This window comes from Bos indicus x Bos taurus, chromosome 1 (assembly GCF_003369695.1).
Source record: "Bos indicus x Bos taurus breed Angus x Brahman F1 hybrid chromosome 1, Bos_hybrid_MaternalHap_v2.0, whole genome shotgun sequence".
Taxonomy (NCBI): Eukaryota; Metazoa; Chordata; class Mammalia; order Artiodactyla; family Bovidae; genus Bos; species Bos indicus x Bos taurus.
This window is the reverse complement of record NC_040076.1, coordinates 113,395,939-113,411,878: the sequence shown is the minus strand read 5'-3', so window position 1 is coordinate 113,411,878 and position 15,940 is coordinate 113,395,939. Positions and strand designations below refer to the sequence as shown.

Genomic DNA, 15,940 nt, shown 5'->3' with positions numbered 1-15,940 from the left:
ACATTTACACAGGGGTTAAGGATGGGTAGACTTCTCTTTTCCTCAAGGCTGGAGATCTGGTGGTAACAGAATCACTGTGAGTTTGACAACACTTCCAGAATTTGAGAAGTACAGTGGACTGGTAAAGGGCTTCCCAGGTGGCATTAGTGGTAAAGAACCTGCCTGCCAATGCAGGAGACATTAGGCATACAGGTTTGATTGCTGGGTTGGGAAGATCGCCTGGAGGAGGGGATAGCAACCCACTCCAATATTCTTGCCTGGAAAATCCCATGAACAGAGGAGCCTGCTGGGCTATAGTCTACAGGGTCACAAAGAATAGGACACGGCTAAGACGGCTTAGAACACATGCACGTGGACTTGTATCTGACTTTGCCAGATATAAGAGTGAGAGAAACGGACTACCAAGCAGAGTGCAAAGTGAAGGGGATGTGATATTTTGGGTTGCCTGTGCTTCCAGGATGGATTTGAATGAAATATTCACTAGTGTTTATTGTGAACCATTTGTAGGTCAGCTAAGGGAGGGAGCTTGCCTGGAGCTATCTGACTTTTTTCAAAGAAGACTACCTACATGGCCTGTAGGACACCAACAGAGAAAGTTCACATGGAAAGGATGATGGGAGAACCAGAGACTGAAGGTAATGCATCTGCCAGGGAAATAGAATTTATCAAGATCAACTGAGTTACATTTGGAGTGTCTTAGTAGGAGACATTTTAAAACCCCATGGAAGGTACACATGAGAGAAAGGTCAATTTTTCTGACAATTCTACAAAGCCAAAAAGTATATTTCAATAATACCAGTCAGATCAGAAATTCCTGTTCCATTCTCTCTTCCTTTTTTGTGTCAACCGATATGGTCTTTAAGGGTTATTGGCAAGTGAAGAGAAGGGAAATAAAGACAGAAACAAAACACTCTAGAGCCTAAAATCACGCAGCGATTCTTTGTAGACTACACTTGGGGGCAGGGATGAGAGAAGCTTGAACAAATATGGATGTGCGATTAATATATCATAATTTCTAAATCAAACCTGTAATTTACACAGGACCATCTATTATCTAAGGGAGACTAGAAAATCACAGGGCTGTCAGAATTTTTATTCAGTGAAAGAGGAAAACATTTTCCCCCAATAAAAAGATTAAAGTGACAGTGGAAAATTTTAAATTATAAGCATTTTTGAAGTTTCATTAAAGTATAACAAAAAAAATCACACAAATCATAAGACACAGTTCATTAAAGTTTTATAAAGTAACCATACCCTTGTAACCAACACTCATACCAAGATACATCACCAGCATCCCCAAAGCCCCACTCATATCCCTTTTGAATCACCTCAGTCAATGTAACTACTTTTCTAACTTCTGACATCATAAATTAATTTTGCCTATTTTTTAACTTTATAAAAGTGAAATCATATGATGTGCATTCTTTTGTGTCTAGCTTCATTCACTCAACTTTATGACAATCTTCCATATTTTTGCATGTAATTGTAATTTTCTTGATTCTCATTTCTGTATAGTATTCTTCTGCATCAAGGGTTCGCCATAATATGGGCCATGAGCCAAATTCCACTCACCACCTGTGTTTATATGACTTACAAGATAAAAACTGTTTTACCGTTCAAAAGAAGAACATTACTTCAGGATACATGAAAATTTTTAAGAAATTTAAGTTTTGGTGCTGACAAAGCTAGTGGAGGTAATGGAATTCCAGTTGAGCTATTTCAAATCCTGAAAGATGATGCTGTGAAAGTACTACAGTCAATATGCCAGCAAATTTGGAAAACTCAGCAGTGGCCACAGGACTGGAAAGGTCAGTTTTCATTCCAATCCCAAAGAAAGGCAATGCCAAAGAATGCTCAAACTACTGCACAATTGCACTCATCTCACACGCTAGTAAAGTAATGCTCAAAATTCTCCAAGCCAGGTTTCAGCAATACATGAACCGTGAACTTCCAGATGTTCACGCTGGTTTTAGAAAAAGCAGAGGAACCAGAGATCAAATTGCCAACATCCGCTGGATCATGGAAAAAGCAAGAGAGTTCCAGAAAAACATCTATTCTGCTTTATTGACTATGCCAAAGCCTTTGACTGTGTGAATCACAATAAACTGTGGAAAATTCTGAAAGAGATGGGAATACCAGACCACCTGACCTGCCTCTTGAGAAACCTATATGCAGGTCAGGAAGCAACAGTTAGAACTGGACATGGAACAACAGACTGGTTCCAAATAGGAAAAGGAGTACGTCAAGGCTGTATATTGTCACCCTGCTTATTTAACTTATATGAAGAGTACATCATGAGAAACGCTGGGCTGGAAGAAGCACAAGCTGGAATCAAGATTGCTGGGAGAAATATCAATAACCTCAGATATGCAGATGACACCACCCTTATGGCAGAAAGTGAAGAGGAACTCAAAAGCCTCTTGATGAAAGTGAAAGAGAAGAGTGAAAAAGTTGGCTTAAAGCTCAACATTCAGAAAACAAAGATCATGGCATCTGGTCCCATCACTTCATAGCAAATAGATGGGGAAACAGTGGAAACAGTGTCAGGCTTTGTTTTTTGGGGCTCCAAAATGACTGCAGACGGTGATTGCAGCCATGAAATTAAAAGACACTTACTCCTTGGAAGGAAAGTTATGACCAACCTAGACAGCATATTGAAAAGCAGAGACATTACTTTGCCAACAAAGGTCTGTCTAATCAAGGCTATGGTTTTTCCAGTGGTCATGTATGGATGTGAGAGTTGAACTGTGAAGAAAGCTGAGCACCAAAGAATTGATGCTTTTGAACTGTGGTGTAGGACAAGACTCCTGAGAGTCCCTTGGACTGCAAGGAGATACAACGAGTCCATTCTAAAGGAGATCAGCCCTGGGTGTTCTTTGGAATGAATGATGCTAAAGTTGAAACTCCAGTACTTTGGCCACCTTATGCGAAGAGTTGACTCATTGGAAAAGACTCTGATGCTGGGAGGGATTGGGGGCAGGAGGAAAGGGGACAACAGAGGATGAGATGGCTGGATGGCATCACCAACTTGATGGACGTGAGTCTGAGTGAACTCCGGGAGTTGGTGAATGGACAGGGAGGCCTGGCATGCTATAATTCATGGGGTCACAAAGAGTTGGACACAACTGAGGGACTGAACTGAACTGAAGGTTTTATTGCATATCCACTTGTTTATGTTGTCTATAGTTGTTTTTAAGCTACATTGACAGAGTTGAGAAGTTGTGACAGAGACCATGCTGGCCAAAATAACCTAGAGTATTTACTATCTGACACTTGAGAGAAGAAAGTTGGCCAATCCCTGTTTTATGTGAATGAAGCACCATTTATTTATTTGACTATTGAAAAGCATCTGGATACCTTCCACTTTGGGGATATTGCAAGTAATGCTGCTGTGAATATTCTTACACATTTCCTTTGTGAAAATATGTGTGTATCTATTACATATATTGCATATTTTTATCATGAATCAATGTAGGATTTTTCCATATGCATTTTCTGTATCAGTCAATATGATCATGAGTGTTTTCTTCTTTAGTCTGTTAATATGATAGAGCATATTATTTGATTTTCAAATATTGAAACAACCTCACATCCCTGTATTTAGCTCCACCTGGTTATCACGTATAATTCTTTTATATATTGCTGAATTCTATTTGCTAATATTTTGTTAAGGAATATTACATCTACAATCATGAGAATATTCAATCTATAGTTTTTTCTTTTTTGTATTGTCTTCATCTAGTTTTGGTATCAGGATAATCTAGCTTTACAAATTGATTTGAAGAGTATTCCATCTTGTTCTAATTTTTATAAAAGATTGTATAGAATTGATGTCACTCACTCATTAAACATTTGGTACCATTCTCCCTAGAAACTATCTGGGTCTAGAGATTATGTTATGGGAAGTTTTGAAATTATGGACTCAATTTTCCTATTACTTATGGAGTTATGCAGATTGTCTTTTTTATATTGTGTGAATTGTGATAGTTTGTGTTTTTTGAGAACTTGGTACATTTTCATCAAAGTTTTCAAATTCAGTATATAGCATTGCTTGTAGAATTCCCATATTATCCTGTTATTTCGTATTTAATTCCTAAATTGGCAGTTTATATCTTATCTCTTTCTGTTCCTTTTACTTTTACCTCTTCCACTGTTTCTTCTTCCTGTGCACAGTTTTAAAAGGATGCTGTTATAGAAAATTCAGTAATTAGTTTCAGAGGAAAGCAAAAAAACAACAGAATGTGCATTATTTCATTCTTCTACTTGCTTAATTTCCCAGGAGTCTGGTTTAATATTCTTACTTTTAAAATATAAACAACAAGATCTGGGCAGTTCCTCTTATTTAAAACAAGGATAAACTTATCAAAATGCTCAAGTTTTTAAATTTTAACTATCTAATTTATTTTTTTTTTCCATCTCAGTTCAGCCTTCGGGGGATCCTAGAGAAAAGGGCACAGAACACATGAGTGGATTTTGCTGGGACTCAACTTCTGGCATTTATATCCTAACTGAAGTGAGAAGAATTCTGTGGGAATACATAGTACCTCAACTTAATCCCAAATCACTTGAGAGGCCCATTTGACCTTTCTTGAGAGTTTTTCAAGGCAACTGCATTGTCTCAGCCTTCTGAGTAAATCCTTCACTTTCGTCTTTATAAATGGATGTTGGCAGACCAGATTGTTCCCCAGGATTTGATTCTATATTTTGACTATAGTGAATTTCCCAGAAGCATAATATGTTTTCTACAGAAATGCATAATGGGAAGGAACTCACACACACACATGCACACACACATACTTAAAATACAAAATTTTAAGGATGGCAGAATATTGATATATGGGTGATAAGAAATAGATTGGGAAACAAGAGACCTAATTATAAACACCATTCTATTATTTAGATTTTAAGCAAATTCTTAAAATGTCCCAGTTACCTGTTTGCTGGATGCATGTATTTTTCTGCAGCCCTCAGCCTTAGGGAGTGGAATTGGAAATAGCAACCTATTCCAGTATTCTTGCCAGGAAAATTCCATGGGCAGAGGAGCCTGGTGGGCTATAGTCCAGGGGGTCGCAAGGAATTGGACATGACTGAGTGACAGAGCACACACAGCAGCAACCTTAGGGAGAGGAATTACCAAAAGTACACTTACCAAACATTAAGTTATATATAACTAAACTGAAAGAGATTATGCCACTAATTAACCTAGTTCTTCCTAGTAGTTAGTTGTATGATATTTGGACACTTATGCATGGCTAAGAGTAGCCCACTTTGTGTTTGAGTGAAAGTGAAAGCCACACAGTCGTGTCCGACTCTTTGAGATTCCATGGACTGCAGCCAGTCCCACTCCTCTGTCCATGGAATTCTCCAGGCAAAAGTACAAGAGTGGTTTGCCATTTCCTCCTCCAGGGGATCTTCCCAATCAAGGGATCGAACCCAGGTCTCCCACATTGCACGAAGATTCTTTACCAGCTGAGTCATCAGGGGAGGCAATATTTACGTTTATGAAATGTTTGTTAAATAAAATTACAGCATTTTAGAAATTTTGCCAAACTATCTCATTTGAAAGATAAAAAAAAACAAAGATTGGAGCTATTTAACAAACCAAGTGATAGAGTTGGTACAAGAAGACATGTCTCCTATAACTTTTCCAGTCCTCTATTTTACCCCAATTTTCTTTAATTTAGCAACCTGTAAGCAACAGCTGACGTATTACTGAGGGTAATAATTGTATAGTGCATTCATGCATGACATAGATCTCTTTCTTTTGTAGCAGTTCTTACTAAAACATAAGATTGTAAGATAAGAGTATCAAGTTAATGAAAAATTGTAAATGAATATGAACCAGTCAAATAGGATGAATTAAATCTCTATCATTGTGAGTGGAGAGTTTGCACTTAAATAATAAAATCTTACTCTTTTTATATAGCTAGATACATGAGTTTCAAATGGAGCTAGTGAAACTTTCTTCATTTTTACCACGTGAAAGAGTAAATATAATTTGGCCTTCTTTATTTTGATTAGCTTTTATCATGAGAATATGTGCCATTGTGGGTACAGTTAAGGGAGGCTTGGAGACCTATTCAATCTGAGAGTTGGGAAAAATGTAGAAGTTGTCTTATCTAACTATACTATTCATGGCAATAATCTTTATTTAACCAATTGTATTGAGGAACTATATCTGACATACTATAGAAAAGCAAACCAGAAATCAAGCTGATAGTCTCGAGTCTTAGTAAAAGAGCCAGCAAGAATTAGATATATAGGCATAGGCAGCCTGGAGACAAATCAAAGCAGATAGCAGATTTAAGAGATGAGTTAGGCCTAAGGTCAGGCTAGAATCAAGTGTAGATAAAACCAGGAGGGCAAGAAGAGATCCAGGCTTAGTGAGTAAAAGTTCTGGGTCACTTGGCTAGAGACATTTAGCATCGTGTCAATGTCCTCTAGTCAGAGACCTCAGAAAGAGGCCTGTACTTAAACAAGTGAGTGTGTCACTTGTTGCAACAAGAGAGAAGTTTCACTATGAAAAACACTGGGGCATCTAAGGAAGAGTGTGTTAAAGAACTTATTATACTTCAGCTTTGGTTGGATAATTTGGGGAATGATCCAAGATAGTAAGTATTCACTGTGGAATGGGTTTTCCAAAATATGGAAACAATTTTACAACTACAATCTCAATAAGTCTTACCTATGCTGCTAAGTCGCGTCAGTCGTGTCCGACTCTGTGCGACCCCATAGACGGCAGCCCACCAGGCCCCGCCGTCCCTGGGATTCTCCAGGCAAGAACACTGGAGTGGGTTGCCATTTCCTTCTCCAATGCATGAAACTGGAAAGTGAAAGTGAAGTCGCTCAGTCATGTCCGACTCTTAGCAACCCCATGGACTGCAGCCTACCAGGCCCCGCCATCCATGGGATTCTCCAGGCAAGAGTACTGGAGTGGGGTGCCATTGCCTTCTCCAAAGTCTTACCTATAGGGATGGAAAATTAAATTGAAGTTGTGATTGGTAAAGTAGTTCATGTTCGCCAACAGATGATGTTTGGTTATTCTCATGCTTAGGACAGTGTTCACATTTTGCCTGCGTTTAAACATGATTTTTATCTTCATCTATCATAGTCACAGAGTGTTCTGGTCTAATGTTGATGTTCTCTGGAATTGCTTACATTCAACAGGAAAACACCAAGATCCAGTTGTGAGCACTAGGTCCAAACCTGGCTGCTTATACCAGGTCAGATCCTAAACGTCAGGGGCTGCTTTTTTCTTTATTGGTTGGAAATGGTCCAAGAAACCAGATAGCTCTATAGAAAAGTGAGTCAAATAAAGAGAAATCACACTAAAGTCCATATTTCCTTTAAGTTCAGTAAGTTATACTGAGTTAGGCTTCATTTTAGAATGTTGCAAATAAGATTAATAAAAGGTTGCTATTTGGCTGCTGATGGGAACATGTCTTATATGGATGGAAGGGCTTTAGTACCATGAATCATACGAGTGTATGACTGAAAAGCAGACCTGTGACAAGGTCATTTTGAAGGAGCTTTTGAAACTTGACCAAACATCATTCTGTAGTGGAACAAGTTTGGACTTCTATGAAGACTAGACCAGATATTCACCAAACCAATGCCAGAATGAAAAAAAAGTGAAAGTCACTCAGTCATGTCTGACTCTTTGCAACCCCATGGACTATACAGTCCATGGAATTCTCCATGCTGGAATACTGGAGTGGGTAACCTTTCCTTTCTCCAGAATGTCAGCATGAGGGTATGGATGAAAACTCAGATACACAGGAGCATGAGCAACACATTAAAAAAAAAAAAAAGAAAAGTCTGGCAAAAAGAAAAGTTCTCCAGTATTTTAGAGGAAATGTCCCTCTCAAATTAACACTTAGCCTATACTGTCAGCCTTATATTATATGGCCCAGGCTCCATTCCAAACTGATCTACATAAAGCTCTTTGAGGACTCAACACACTTGTGATTCAATATTGTTTGTATTTTTATAGAAGTATTGGTGGGGGAAAAGGTATACACACAATTATATGCTAAATTTTAACAATAAAGAGCAACAAAGACAACTAACTTATTACCTAATGATGGAAATCTAATTTATATATCTGAAGATTTCAGAAAAAATAGAGATCTGTGCACATAAAATTTTCCCAATGAGTACACTTCTACTGTGTGTTACACTGGGCTTAATCAGTGACTAGGTAAAAATTAGTAAGAATTAGTTTCATTTGATTATGTATGTCACTCAGCTGAGGGATAATGGAATAGAATTTCTTTATAATTCTAGATACCCCATTATGCATGTTGCAAATAATGCACTTAGCTATTACAGCTTTTATTACTATTCTTAGTTTTCCAGTGTATTCTTGATGGTTGAGATTGTCTAAATAGCTACTGCAAGTAAGTGTTTTTACAATTAGGTTTTTTTCCCTGTTTATGAGCAAAAACATCCAACCTGAGATGATTTAACGCCTAAGGCAGAATTTCCATCCTGTGTTATATATAAAATGGAACAAAAATAAGTTTAAAAAAAAGCAATAAACTTACACTTGATCAGCTTTAATTTGCTTTTTGCCAAAGTAATTGTTTTGGAAGTTAATATAATAGTATTCTTCACATCTCTCCCTAAATTAGCTAATTAGGGGAAATTATTTCAGAGAGATTTCAAGTTATGTTAAGTCTCTTCTAAAACAAATGTATTCCTCTGTCAAGGAAAATTGGGAAAAATAAAGGGCACATTAACATACAAAATGTAAAAAAGAAAAACAGTGCTGAAAAATCAACCCTCTTGTTGCTAATTCTAGTAGCAAAAGCAACTCTATGGGTTCAGCATATTGTGTATGTTTTGCTAACAGACTAAAAGGTTAAACAAATTTAAACTGTTAGACTGAAATTAGTCCCCCAAGCTATTTCAATTTAATTTCTCTGGCAAATCCGAAGAGGAGAAAAATGTTTGGCAGCTTGTTCTTTCAGTATAGAAGTAGCCTGGCATTTTTGTAGATGTCGATTTCTAAATATTTGTTATTTATTTATTTTTTGCTCACCTCTAGTATCCTGATATGGAGAAGGCAATGGCACCCCACTCCAGTACTCTTGCCTGGAAAATCACATGGATGGAGGAGCCTGGTAGGCTGCAGTCCATGGGGTCGCTAAGAGTCGGACAGGACTGAGCGACTTCACTTTGAGTTTTCACTTTCATGCATTGGAGAAGGAAATGGCAACCCACTCCAGTATTCTTGCCTGGAAAATCCCAGGGATGGGGGAGCCTGGTGGGCTGCCGTCTATGGGGTCGCACAGAGTTGGACATGACTGAAGCGACTTAGCAGCAGCAGCAGCAGCAGCAGCAGCAGAAGTATCCTGATAATGCTAAAGCTTGTTCATTTTATAAGATCTCTATTGCTTGAGATGAGAGGACAATCAGAATTCAAATAAAGCAGATTTTTATAAATTTGTATTCCTAAAAAAAATTTGTATTCCTAAATTTCTAGCACAGTGTTTTATTCTTTTTAAAATAGAAACACTTGATTTTAGAACCGTCTGTTCTTTTTTCTGAGTACATTTTTGTCACATTCTTGTTTTTACAAAATTGGCACAAAATACCTCTTCCAGTTTTACAGCACAAACCGTACATTGACCTATTAATTAGAAGTGCTGTTCTCTGAATTTTTGCTTATTTGGCCCATATGCCTCAGAAAATTTCAGGCGACATGCTAAGAGGATAGAATATCAATGATCTCCAAAACCAAAGTAAGTTTGACTTTTAGACCAGGTAAGCAAGAATCACTATTATACAGGAGAAGTTTGTCTCCAGCAACCTTATCTCCCTTATCTTCACTCTTATTCTAAGCATTCCTCCCAACTCCTCTTACCCCAGCACATGCACTTCCCCATCAGTGGATAGCCCCTCCACATAGACAACATGTAAATGCATTGGAATGGCTGTGTTCTAATAAAGTTCTATTAACAAAAACAGACTTCGGTCTAATATGACCCATAAGTCACAGTCTGCCAACCTCTTCCCCGGGCCCTTGGTGATACAGCCAATTAACTGTGCTCATTCATTCACTCACTCACTCCTTTAATAAATTAATATTGAGCACCTATTATGTATCAATTACTTGACAGGGTTTATTATGTGTTGACACAAAGATAACCGAGACAGGTTTTCCCTGATGAGCTCAGAGTTCCAAAAAAAAAATAGATTTATCCAAAAAAGTTTTAAGTGGTTAAGGTAAATGTGTGTTATTTTAGATTTGTTGTTGTTCTTGCAAGTGGCCGGTACACTTTTCCCAAATGGGTTTAAGCAAAAGACAGCATACTGGCTCATATAAGCTAATGTTCAGGAGATATTTGATAAAGAGATCTAACCAGGGCTCTGGGCTTCTTAGGTGAGTCAGTGGTAAAGAATCTGCCAATACAGGAGATGAAAGAGAAGTGAGTTCAATCCCTGGGTTGAGAAGATCCACTGGAGGAGGAAATGGCAATCCACCCCAGTAGTCTTGCCTGGGAAATCCAATGGACACAGGAGCCCAGCAAACTATACTCCATGGGGTCACAAAGAGTGGGACACGGCTGGCTGACTGAGCACAACCAGGGCCCATTTCTCATCTCTGCTTTTATTGAGTGGACTTCATCCTTGGGCTCCATGGGGGATCTCAAGAAGAGATCATACCAACACCACACTTCATACCAAAAGAAATAATCTGGCTTCATGATAACATAAAGCTCTAGGTTTAAGTCTTCTTGGCTCTCATAAGATGATTTGAGTGATGTGTCGACCCTAATCCAATCCCTGTGGATGTTGGAATGGAATGCACTGACTGGTACAGTTTACATCAGCTTCTTCAATCTGGGAAATTCAGGAAATCTTCATCCAAAGCTCATAGAGGGCTGATTTCCCCAAAGAAAAATCGAGTACTGTGATCATAATATATGGACACTCTGTGACCAAAACAACCAGTGTCTACCACAAAATAAAAATTTAGGATGAGAAAAGAGCCTTTGGGGCAGTGTTTTTGTCATTCTGCTGGGATGGATTATTGCCTTCTGGGTGACTAGGACACTGACGTGTACACGGTCCACTGCTATTGAGATCCTGTCCCTGTCTTTTGTGCCGCTGTTCATTCCAGTTGGTTTGTCTCCCTAAACTCTACAGGAAAGTCTGCTGCTCCTGACCTTAGTGTCCAAGACTAGGTCATTGATATCCCTGACATAAGTTGCTTGCTCTCAAGGATCTATACATGGCCAAATCCCTTCTCCTATAGCCTGTCCACCTACTGAGATAACTGGTTACTGGACTGCTGCTAAGTCGCTTCAGTCATGTCTGACTCTGTGTGACCCCATAGACAGCAGCCCACCAGGCTCCCCCGTCCCTGGGATTCTCCAGGCAAGAACATGGGAGTGGGTTGCCATTTCCTTCTCCAATGCATGAAAGTGAAAAAATAAAGTGAAGTCGCTCAGTAGTGTCCGACTCCTAGCGACCCCATGGACTGCAGCCCACCAGGCCCCTCCATCCATGGGAGTTTCCAGGCAAGAGTACTGGAGTGGGGTGCCATCACCTTCTCCAGGTTACTGGACTGGATGGTCTTAAATGTCTGATCTAAGGACAGTATAAAATTGGCATGATTTCTGGCCACTTGAAGCCCTCTGTGGCTGTGCTCCAGCTCCATGATCCTAACAGAGACAAGCTGTTAACGTGTAATTTTAGACATCCATGGAACAAGTTTAATTGGCAGGGAAAAAACTCGTCTTAGCAATCAGGATTCACAGATGTAACTTATCATATTATATGTGACAATCCTAATCGTAGAATTAAGGCTAACAACAACAATAATGCAATCATGACAGTAGTAATATAACATTAGTTAAATGCTTACTATATACCCAGGTTCAGTTCTAAGCATATATATTAACTCTTGATCCTTACCACAACACTGAGTGGTAGATAGGATGTTACCCTTACTTTAAAGATGAGGATCCTGGAGTACAGATGTTTAAATACCTTTATTATCTAGAATACAGCACAGTCAGGATTCGAACCCAGGCAGCCTGGATTCCACTTCTATGTTAGGATTCTGCCACTGATATATTGTAGGACTGTTTTCAACTGCTGTGAAAACATAACTTCCCAGCTTTGACATAATATACATTAGTAGCAGGGCTTCCCAGGTGGCACCAGTGGTAAAAAAAAAAAAAAAAAAAACCCACCTGCCAATGCAGGAGACATAAGACATGTGGGTTCAATTTCTGGGTCTGGAAGATCCCCAGGAAGAAGGCATGGCAACTCACTCCAGTATTCTTGCCTGGAGAATTCCATGGACAGAGAAACCTGGAAGGCTACACAGTCCATAAGGTCGGACATGACTAAAGTGACTTAGCACGCACACATGCACCTTACAAGAAGCTAAGGATTATCAGCTTCAGAGTCAGAAGTAAACTCCCATTTGTTCAAAGATCACCGCCGTATCTAGTCATCCTAAATTCTAACATAACGTTTTCAAAACCCATGCTACATCATGTCAGAGCATTTTATTTCTCTCTCATGTCTTTCTGAGCAATTGTTAAATGGGAAAAACTTCATCCATCTTAAAAATTACTTCTAACTGAAAATTAGAATGTGATATTTATCTAAAATGTAAAAATTTGATTTGACTAAATTTTTTCCATGCAGATATTATAGTTAAACTAAATAATTATATTTATAAATCAAGTGTCTAAAGAGGGATGATGGTGCCTCTAAAGTAGCCAAAATTCAAATCTATTATTTCTTCTATCTTGTATGAATTTTTAAAAATGGTCTGTCTAGAGGTTGTTTCTTGGGTTTCAACAAAATAATACAGTATAAAATGCCATTTTGCAAACATTTTTAGTAAATAGTTATTCTTTTAAATTTATAATTGAAAGTAATTTGTGGCCTGGCTTTAAAAGTACGTGTGTTTTCCTGTGTGTGTGTGTGTGTGTGTGTGCCCGCACACACGTATGAGATGTCTTCTGTGGTTTGGAAATGTGAGGAATTTTGTTTTCTAAAATTAAAGTAACAACTTAGCAGGACTTAAATATCCTTAATTCCTCCCTTTACATCATAAAACAAGATTGTTGAGCAATAATTCTACCAAAGCACACTTGGTAATTATTGCTAATAAATGAATTCATATTGTTTTTAGTACTACTTTTCTACAACATGCATGTCTTTTCATTTTGGATTTAAATGCTAGAATTGCCTGATTGTATTTTATAGGTCTCTCACTGTTTTCCTCTTCAATAGGACATCCATATGAATATTAAGTAACCATGCAACAGGAATGAATCCACCATTCATTTCTAAATGCATGTAATTTCAGTATATTCATGGTAATATGAAAGAGTTAGTGGTAGTATTGGCAAATGAGGGTGGAATTGTTTCAATTTTAGAAATGAATTGCTTTTTAGATTTATTGCTTTTCTGTTTGTAATAAAAGTGATATGCATAAAAAGGTGAAAAAATACAAAATAAAGTTATTTTTTAAAAATAGATGATCATTTCCAGATGATAGAAAGACGAATTAATGCTTCTTTTACCCAATTTCTATATTTTTAACACCTCTCCTCTCCATTAATTCAGGCAAATCGAGAGTTACACTATCTCATATTACTTTCAAAAATATACGTTAAAATGAATTAACTTCAGTAAGCTTTTTTATTCAAAATACTAGCTTGTGTTTCTTAAGTTTTTAATCAGGCTCAGTTGGTGACTAATAGTGATTATCTCATTTGGTCTTCATAATCCTACTAGGTGGTTACTGTTATTATTCCTCTTGTATGGATGTGTATTCTGAGAGACAGACTGGCCAAATAACTTCCCAAGGTCACACAGCTAGTAAGTGATAGAGCGGGCTAAGAACCCAGGGAGTCTGATTCAGAGACGACACACTTAACAGTTCATTATTTTGCACTCAATCAGAGAGAATTCTGCTGAAAAATTGGTTGAAATACTCTCATTTCTGGGGCACATTTGTAATATGACCATAAGGTTTCTGCAGCTACTTTATTGCTGTGCAGTTGATATCACACTCATCAAAGAGTAATATCTATTAAGCGTTAATCTTTTCTGGTCTTTTTTTTAGTATAGCACTCATTCCTTTTCTTATATATTGCCTCCTAGGATTTGTCCCTGCCCAATTAAAGATGACAGTACCCTAGTATTTTTAAAAAGGAAGTAGAATCTTAGACGTGAGCAAGAAGAACCCTGCATACCACAAAGGCACAGCATACAAACTCATTAAAAAAACCAAAAACCCAGGATTCTATATAACTGGCATTTACACACACATAAAAAGACCTGTAACTCTGGATACATATATACACCACTCAAGCCCCAGGGAGTTGCTTTTGCACATCTCATGGCCTGGTGCTCTGGACAGAAAGAAACTGCATCTCAGTGTCATGAAAGTTCAGAGGATGTACTGTCATTGATGCCTGAGTCAGACACTGCTTTGGAGACCAGGGCAGATTTGAGTAGACAAAATTCTTAAGTAAGAGAAAGACAAATTAATTAACTGATCATATCCCTGTGCTAATGGATCACATGCAACATATTCTTGTAAGAACAAAGGAATATTTCCTTATAGGGTCAAATGCCCATTTTCTTGCCTCTTTTTGATTTCTAATTAAAGTAATATTTGAAACAGTTGTATATTCAAAACAGTAGCTGAGGTCTATTTATCTATATTTTTTGCACTGGCAACTAGATGGAAATTGAACTGTAAAATTGCAAATAACTTTCTTTTATAAATATTTAATAATATATAATTCAGTGTTCAAAAATTAATTTTGGTGTAAAAGTTTAACATTCATTGTTTATAATTTATATTACACCTAATTTTAATTAACAGTTTTGAATATTTTAGTCAAAATAACTTCAAAAGCATGAAAAATAGTGGTTTTACATTTATATAATTCTTTATAAACATATTTTTAAGTTTTGTGCACTTTGTTTATAACTACATTTTATTTTTAATCTTTAAGTTTTTGCCATCAATAAAATGCAAATTATGTGAAGAATTTGGTTAACACAACATAATAAATTATTTATGAAATGCAGACAAAAATTAAATCAGTGGAAGAACATATGTCAATTTATATAATAGGTATATTTTTATTTTTTCATGTGTCCAAACACAGCTAATTCCACAGCACAGCATCCAAACACATTCATTATAAACAAATTCAGTCTTCATTAACATTTTGCCAACTTTGAGATCTGTAAAAACCAAAATTTTACACATTTGATTTTCTGTTACATTGATAGTACATTTTTCAAAGTGAAATAGGTCATATTTTCCTTTACAGTTATTTGGTTGACTTATAACTCTTAAATATTTAAGCATGTGGTAAGTGGGCCTCCATTTGTTCCCATGGTTCAGGTACTACTAATGTTTGGGGCAACCCAGCTTGAATGGCTCTAACAGAATGTCACTACCATGGTGATTTCATGCTCACTTTTACCCATTAAAAAAGTAATCATCACATTTTTCTTAAAGAGATGAAAACTTTCATTGTTCCTTACTTTGTACTAAAATTTCCATTTCACTTCCCAATAGTTGTTTAGCTTAATGCAGTACTCTTAGTAAATATATTTATTGTAAATTCCTGTTATTAAGCACCCTCTCAATCTTTTCTGCAAAACATTTTATAAATTGAAATTAATTTTTCATTCTTGTGGCTATAAGGCTTCACATGTTAAGAACACATTTGTTAATTGAGTTTTATTACTAGCATTATTACCATATAAATGATGAAACTGTATCAAAAGTTTCAAAAAAAATTGAACACAAAAAATGTGCCATTTAATGAGATAGCTGGAGGGTTTTAATTAGTTCATGTATCCATGGATACATTTTATTTGTTAGGTTTTAGCATCTATTCTATTCTATGTGTTCATTTTTTAGAGCTATAAATTCTGA

At 37.0% G+C, this 15,940-nt stretch overlaps 1 pseudogene; it reads left to right on the top strand.

Annotated features, from left to right (window-relative positions):
• The first annotated feature begins 568 nt into the window (after window positions 1–568).
• Window positions 569–15,940, top strand: part of LOC113898075 — a 167,779-nt pseudogene continuing 152,407 nt past the window's right edge.